Genomic DNA, 8,809 nt, shown 5'->3' on the forward strand with positions numbered 1-8,809 from the left:
CCAGCCGCCGTTCTGCTCGGGGTCCCGTGCAGCCATTGGGCAGGAGGCTCTGGGGGCGAGAGCGGCCGACTGGGCCCCCGCCGGCCCCGAAACCACAATTGGCTGAACTTTGTCCATGTCCGAGCTCTGATTGGGTAACGGCAGCCTGGACCCCGCCTCCGGGCCCAAGTTCCGTTAGCAGGTTCGGTTGTTTCCGAATTCCCTTTCGCCAAGGGGGCGTGGCCTACGGAAAGGACCCTTTGGCTGGCTCCTCCTCCTACACGCAGCAGCCACTGATCCGCCCGGCGAGTGGAGAGGGAACTGGCGGTTCGTTCCGCTTTTGGGAGCTGTATTTTCTTCTGATTGGCTGATTTGCGGCCGACGCTCCCCGCCCCTCCAGTCGTTTGTTTTTTGTCGCGAGACGCAGCGTGATGACGTATTCCCCGACATTCCACATCCAAGATGGCCGCAATCAGCATGGAGAGACGTCGCTAAGGGGCTTGCCTGAGGCTAGGGGTGAGTGACCCGCGGCCCGCGGCCCGCGCCGCCCTCTTTCCGCGTACTTGGAGTTCGGAGTAGGGTATGGCCAACTGCCTCCGTCCTCTGGGGGACTCTTGCCTCCGAGATTTCGCCCCTTCTGCTAGCCCCCATGCACGTTGAAGTTAGCTGGTGACGAGGGGCTGGGGTGTGGGTTTCGGGAAAGGGTCTGAGGCGCAAGGGCGGCGCTGGGAGGTCTGGAGCACCCTAGAACTGGTAGCGGCGTTTGATTTGTTGGGGCGCGATTGGGGTTGGAGGATCTTCTAGCGGCGGGAAGAGGGGGGGGGTCTCACCCGGCCGCAGAGGGCCCGTTTCCCTGTTCCCGGGTCGTGGTTGGGCAGGTGTGAGACCTCGGAGACCGTCCCACACCTGCACTGCTCGGACCTGGGAGTTCTCCGGGCCACGGGGCAAGGGTGGGACTAGGAGGCACTTCCGCGGTGAGCTCGTTCTGCCCAGATGTCGTCCTCATTCACCCTCTCTTGGGCGGTTGGTTTGGTCGTTATTGTAAGACAAGGTATACGTCTAAAAACTTTCGGAACCATTATCTGCATAGGGTATGCTCAGTGATTAGTCCCTAATTAAACGGAGCTTTCGCTAAGTCATCTGAGGTTAGGAACGTCTTGTAAAGAGCGGTCACTTAAAACTGGCCTTTTTTTTTTTTTAAGGCAAAGTTAATAAGGTTTGTGTATCTCGTTATGTATCCTTTTTTACACATCTGTAGCATAGTGCCTTGCAGTCGTAAACACACATTAAAAGTGTCTGTGAATGATGTTAGTAGAATGAAAGAGCAGAGCTTTCGATCCCCAGCACCCGGAACACTGACATTTAGTCAGCTATATTGCCAAATGAAAGAAAAAATGGATGATGGTGTTAATGGTACTGATAGACATTTTAGTTAAAATTGTTAGCGTTCCTAAGATGCTTATTTGTTAAATCATCTTTACCATAAATGTAATAATTATAAAACCTCTTAGGGTTTTTTCCAGTGGCTACCATTGATGTCTAGTTTTAGGGGTTTTCTCTCCTTTTCTCTCGTTTTAATTATATTGTAACATATTGTCCAAGCATATTAGTTGATTCCAGCAAAAATAGTTTTAGGGGTTTTCTCTCCTTTTCTCTCGTTTTAATTATATTGTAACGTATTGTCCAAGCATATTAGTTGATTCCAGCAAAAATCATAGTTAACTAAATTTGTTCCATTGAAAGTGTAGTTTGCAACAACAAGCAATACAGAAACATTTTAATTGTTAATGAGGTTCTTCCATTTTAAATGCCATTTCTAAAATTGAATATCATAAAGAAAAATTGTTCATATTTTGGCTTATAAAATGTGCAAATTCATTTTAGGAATTTATTGCAAAACCAATGAGTTCACTAAGACTATGAAAAGAAAAAAATGTTTTCTGCTTTTTTTTTTAAACTAAAATTGGGTTAAGGACAAAACAAGAGGAGTTAAATTTGAGGTAATTGAGAAGATTATAAAGAATATCTATGGTGCAGCCAATTTGGAAAGCAATATGGAGATTCCTTGGAAAGCTGGGAATGGAACCACCATTTGGCCCAGCTATTCCCCTTCTTGGACTATACCCAAAAGACCTAAAAAGAGCATACTACAGGGACACAGCCACATCAATGTTTATAGCAGCACAATTCACAATAGCTAAAATGTGGAACCAACCTAGATGCCCTTCAATAGATGAATGGATTTTTAAAAATGTGGCATTTATACACAATGGAATATTACTCAGCATTAAAAAATAACAAGATCATAGCATTTGCAGGCAAATGGATGGCATTAGAGCAGATAATGCTAAGTGAAGTTAGCCGATCCCTAAAAAACAAATGCCGGAATGTCTTCTCTGATATATGTGGGTGACTCAGAATGGGATAGGGAGGAAGAGCATGAGAAGAATACTACCACTAAATAGGGAAGAGAGATGGGAGGGAAAAAGAGGGAGAAGGGGAGTTGCACGGAAGACAGAAGGAGAACCTCATTGTTATACAGAATACATATATGATGTTGTGACGAGAAAAAGAAAAAAAGTGTCATATTAGATTGGATAGAGAGAAAGGATGGGAGAGGAGGGGAGGAGTAGGGAGGATAGGAAGGGCAGCAGAATAGAATAGACAATATGATTGATGTATGTACATTCCATGTATGTATTATATGTCAAAATACATTCTGCTGTCATGCATGACTAAAAAAAATAAAAATAAATCCTATGGTAAAAAATAAAAATAAAAAAGATAAAGAATTTCTAACTGGATTAAATCTAATTTGTATTTTTAAGGCCAGAGTAATTGCATATAAGATTGTAAAATCATTGTTCATAACCTTTGAGGAATCCTTAATGATAAAAAACTGGAGTCTGGCCTGTCGCTGATTTCACAGAGAGCAATTAGCTGACTTTGGGTTCAAGGACTTATTAATGATCGGTTTTATGAAATTGTTGCCAAAAAAGGGCTTGATAGTACTTGGGAAAGGAGAGCTGAGTCCTCCAAGCCAGCAAAGCTTCAATAAGGAAAAGCCATGTGACACAAATCATATTTCCTTTTGTTACAAGTTTATTAACTGTTGGTAAAGGGGAGATTGTTAGACATAAATCCATTTAGATTTCCTTAGAACACAAAACATAATCTTGCCTAGTAGACACAAGAAGTAAATGTACATTGGATAAAATATAGTTAGGTAATTTATATCCATTCAGATTCCTAAACCTAAAATGTTGATTAGTGGGTTGTTAGTAGCCTAGAAGCGGGGGTCTTTAGAGGGAACCTATGGAGCTTTGATTTTGCCCTTTTGAATAAAGGGCACTTTTTAATTACTAGCTAAATATGTAAGATGCATAATTCTCAAGTTAATGAATGCATTCAAACCATTGAATGATAAGTAGGAAGCATGTCAGATGACACCCAGAGTTCTTAAAGACCAAAAGTGACAAAGTATAAATTTACTGGAAGTGACTAAATTTGCAAAAATTCAGCTATATTTCAGATGAGGAAGACCTGTCTTAATAAAAAAATGGTTCCAAGACGTAATGTTCCATTTATAGAAACAAAGTAGTGTCTGGATTGAGGAACAGCAGTATCTTAGTCTAAAGTAAGACAGATTGTGCCTCTGCCATTTGCTAACTATGACAGGTTGTTTCATGTCTCTTTGGCTCCATTGACTCCATTTTCTCAGTGATAAATTGTGAGAATAAGAAAACATAGTTTGCAGGCATTCTGAAATTCAATGGACATAGGATATGTTACTGAATTTACTAGCCTTCTTCATATGCTCATATGCTGGGCAGATATATAAAGTGTATTTTTTCTGTTTTGAAAATACTTAGGGGGAATTGGGCACATTGGCCCACGCCTGTAATCCCAGTGGCTCAGGAGACTGAAACAGAAGGATTGGGAGTTCAAAGCCAGCCTCAGCAACTTAGCAAGGCCCTGAGCAATTTAGTGAGACCCTGTCTCTGAATAAAGTACAAAATAAGGTTGGGGATGTGGCTCAGTGGTCAAATACCCCTGAATTCAATCCCCAGCACCCCCCAAAAAAAAATTAGGGGGAACCTAAATTTTAACACTAAACTCTCAAAACCATCTTGAGAAAATCATTAGGTTTCTTTACCCTGAAGAAAAGAAAGCAATGTAAAATTATCTTTACATATTTGAAAGACAATCAGTAGAAAAGGAAAACGTGTTTTCAAGGTTTAGGAAGCTAAGTAGAGAGTTGTTAAAAAGATTTCAATCGTTGTTTTGTGCCATTTGTGTAACGGATCTAGGAGATGAACATAACACATAAAAATCAATCTAAGAATAATATAAGAGTTATGTGAACACCAGTTATTGATATACAGCAATGCCATAGGCTGCTTTCTAAACTAAGGTCTTATTAATAAAAATGTCTGAATGAAGGTTAGTAATAATTTAGTACTGTTATTAAAAAAGAATTTACATACCGGATCAGAGAGTTATGTGGTGTCCATTACTATTATGGTCATAATTCTAAATGTTGAAAATGCATTTCATCTTTCATCATGTAAAATGATAATATCTAAAACACATGATTGAAAGGTGTTGCTAAAACACCTACATGTTTCTTGAGAGATTTTCATTTTTGTGGATCTCATAAATCTCAGTGATTTTCACAGTAATCCCTACTAATAATAAAATTTATAACTTCAGGACCTTGTTTAAAAAAATTGAATTATAGAGAAAGGGGTTAGAGAACAGAGGCAAGCACTTTTTCAGGAAGGTAGAGGCTCTAGAGGACTGTTGCTGTTCTGTTTATGTACATTGTTTATTGCATGTTTTTCTGATTTCATGTATTGTTCGTTCTGCCCCGAGTCTAAAGGAAATCTATACTAGTTCTTTTAGCAGGGAGTTTAGCCAATGATAGCAAGTAAAATTGACTTGAATATATTTCAGTTACATCCACTTGTGAACTGAGATTCTTCCCATCCCTATGTCCTCCATAGTGGGTTATTCCTTTTTCCCACTCTGCCCCTTTCCTCTCGGTAGATGTCAGACACTCTACTTCTTGGATAGAATGGAGGTCCTCTGAGGTCCTCTTTTAGGAGTTACTTCCTCCCCCTTAAAATATTTCTTATTGGGGCTGGGATTGTGGCTCAGCAACCAGGTTCGATCCTCAGCACCACATAAAAATAAAAGCATTGTGTTGTGTCCATCTACACCTAAAAAAATAAATATTTTTTTTAAAAAAAACATTTCTTGTTACCTCTTCCTCCATCTTTTTCTTGATTTCTTAGAGAAAGAGCTTCCTTTCCTCACATTTTCTCACTATGTTTTTTAGTATCCTTGGTCAGTTAATCCCCTCCTTAAGACTGTTTAGACTCCTCAGTGATTCTTTTCCTTCCGACTGCACACCCTCTTTGTTTTCTTCTATGGGGGCGGGGGTTGCATCGTGGGGGAGCACAAGAAAAACAACGAAAACCTGCCTTATGCTTTTTCACCCACCTTGTCACTTCTTTGAGCAAGAGTTACCTGAGAAGAACACATATGCCATTCATTCCTAAAAACCCCTTATGGATTTCCTTCTGCCCCACTGTACTATGAAAAAAAAATTTGTAATGTGTGTCCCCTCTTGAGCTATAATTCACTTACAGAACCAATTGTTCAAAGTGTTTTCAGTGTATTCAAAATTGTGAAGCCACCACAATTGATTTCATTATCCCTAATAACTAATCACCAATTTGAGTAACCTTTCCTTAATTTCTTGTCCTTTAAGTTTTCTTTAGCATTTCTCACTGCTGACCACCATCTCTGATTTAAAGTTGATATCCTTTGGTTTCTTGTGCAAGTAAGAATCAAATTTTCCTACCTCTTTGACCCTTTCTTATCTGGTGATTCTTCATACAGGGTCATCAAGAGTTGTTCGCAGACCTCTTTTTTCCTCTCCATTCCTCTGTCCTTTGTCGTGACTTTACAATTGCTACATTTACATAGACAAATCCTAAGTAGATATGTTCTTTCTAGATTTTAACAGACTCATTTGTCTGATAGATGTTTCCACACAATTATCTTTCAAGTTCTTCAAACCTAATATTTATAGAACCATATTCTTCTCTTCCCCTTCAAAACCAGCTCTTCCTTGACTTTCCCTTTTATTTCTGCCTGCCTTTCCCACTGGACCTTGCTTGTATTGTTCCCCGCTGTGCTGTTGAGACCTGACTTAGTAAATGCTCAGCAAATATTTGAATGAATAAGTGCAGAGAGAACTGTTACTATAATGAATCTTAAAGTATACCATAAATAAATTACAAATGTGGGTAGATATTGATTCTTTTAGCCAACTGGCCAGGTGCCTTCTGTTCTACAAGAAGGTACATGACTATTTATTAATATCAAAAAATAGAAACATTTCAAATGTTCATCCACAGTAGAATGGATGGATAAGATGTGTTATATCCATAGAATAAAATACTATACGGCACTTTTTCAACTTTGGCATTATTGATAGGTTGAGCCAGATAATTCCTTGTAGGGAGTTGTTCTGTGAATTGTAGTATGCTCAGCAACATTCTTAGCCTCTACCCCCTAAATGTCAGAAGCCATCCCCCAGTTATATAACAGATGTCTGGAGGCGTTTTTTTAAGTGTCCTTAAGAATCACTGTAGAACAGTGATAAGAGAATGAAACCTGCTTTATGCGATAGCAGGGATGAGTCCCACACACAGTGTCAAGCAACAGGAAATGGACATAAAGCAGTGTTACTATGTCACTGGACATGTCCTTCAAAAATAGGTAAAACTGGTTGGGAAGAGAGGTTAGGATGGTTCTCTTTGCAAGGGATAGGATAGTGACTAGGAGAAGAAGGGAAGCAAGCTCTGGGAGGTTGGCTGTATTCTGGTTCTCAGTTGAATGGAGTTGCACAGATGTGTTTACTTTGTAAAAATTAATCAACTACACAATAATGCACTTTCTTTCTGTTGTAGTTTATAAAACCATACCCACACATGAGCAAACATTCCTCAGCTACTGAGGGATATGGGCTAGTGGCAATAAGGAAATAAAGACCCCTTCTGGTCCCCTAAGGAGTCCCATCTGATTTTTACCCCCTGGCCTATTTTTACATTAAAGAATAGAACTCGTGTACCTATGGCCTAGACTGTACACATGTTAACATTTTGCCACTTTTGCTGTGTGATTTTGTTCTAGCCAAACAGTTTGAAAGTAAGTTGCAGACATCATGACACTTAGTGTGAAATGTTGGCCTGCATCTACTAAGAATAAAGTCATTCTCCTATGTGACAATATTATTTTATAATATAAGAATATTATTAATCCTAAGAAAATTCACAGAGATTCCCTTATTATCCAGTACGTATTTGAATTTTTCTTTAAAAAGAGGTGAGGAGGCTGGGGATATAGCTCAGTTGGTACTATGCTTGCCTCGCATGCACAAGGCCCTGGGTTCAGTCCCCAGTACCACCAAAAAAGGAGGGGGTGTCTAATCAAGGTTCTCATTGCATTTGGTTGTTTGGATCTTTAGCTTTTTTAAATCTAGGGCAGTTCCTCCTTACCATCGTTTTATTTTTTCATGACATTGACTTGGTCAGGGGTGATTGGAGGGGTTACTGGGGGTGAAACCAGGGACAGTCATTGAGCAACATCCCGATCCTTTTTATTTTATTTTGTCAGGGTCTAAATTGCTCAGGCAGGCCTCAAACTTGTGATCCTCTTTCCTCAGCCTCCCAAGTCACTGAGATTACAGGCCTGTACCACCATACTTAGTGACATTAAGTTTTTAGTTTCCTTATGCTGTTTAACTTGTTCTACCCCAGTATTACTATAAACTAGAAGTTAAGTCTACAGGCTTGGGCTGGGGAGGTGGCTCAAACGGTAACGTGCTTGCCTGGCATGTGCGGGGCGGTGGGTTCGATCCTCAGCACCATGTAAAAATAGAATAAAGATGTTGTATCCACCGAAAACCCAAAAAAAAGTCTACAGGCTTAGTTGAATTTAGGTTATGCTTTTGTCCACACACACCCCACCCGTATTACTGTGGACTTGGTTTTTATTCAGTATTTTACAGTCAAGAACAGGCATTTTTTCTTTTTAATATTCACATTATGCTGAATGTATCTAGTGTTCACTCTTCCTGATGGCTCCTGTCTTGGTAAACTGCCTGCTTACAACCGAAGAAGGCCTCTACTCCAGACTGGAAAACGGCTTGCTTCCACCACTACTTTCTAAGTGGAAAGAACTGGCATATATGTATATATATATTTTTAAGTGTGATTTATTTTTATATTTTCAATTAAAGTTTAGCATTGTACGTTTTTTCTTAACCTTTAACTTTGTGCATGCATATTTATTTTCTTTGCACAGAAAATCTTGGTTCCTAACATTAACATTTACATATTTGTTTCTGTATATCCTATAATATACCAAAAAGGAGGGGGTGAAAATTATAATTTTAATGCTACTACTGACAGTGTAATGAAGTTTAAGATTTCTCTGAGATTCTTTTTATCCTTAGAGTACATCTCACTGAGGGTATAACGATATCAGCAATTACTTGAAATAATTTTCTGTTGCCCACGAGTTTGACTTTGAGATTTACTTTTTTAGTTTTAGTTACTTTTATTAATTCTTAAATATTTACATGACCAAAAAGTCCAAGTTAGAAAGTAACTTGGAAGCCAACCTGAAAGATCTTCCAATGGCTATAGTAAAACAATTTTATCAAGAGAATAATGGTATTATTATTATTTATAACTCAAGGAATAAAATAAATACCCATAAGTCTATACTGACATAAACAAGAAAGTGAGAGAGA

This window comes from Marmota marmota, unplaced genomic scaffold (genome assembly GCF_001458135.2).
Source record: "Marmota marmota marmota unplaced genomic scaffold, marMar, whole genome shotgun sequence".
Taxonomy (NCBI): domain Eukaryota; kingdom Metazoa; phylum Chordata; class Mammalia; order Rodentia; family Sciuridae; genus Marmota; species Marmota marmota.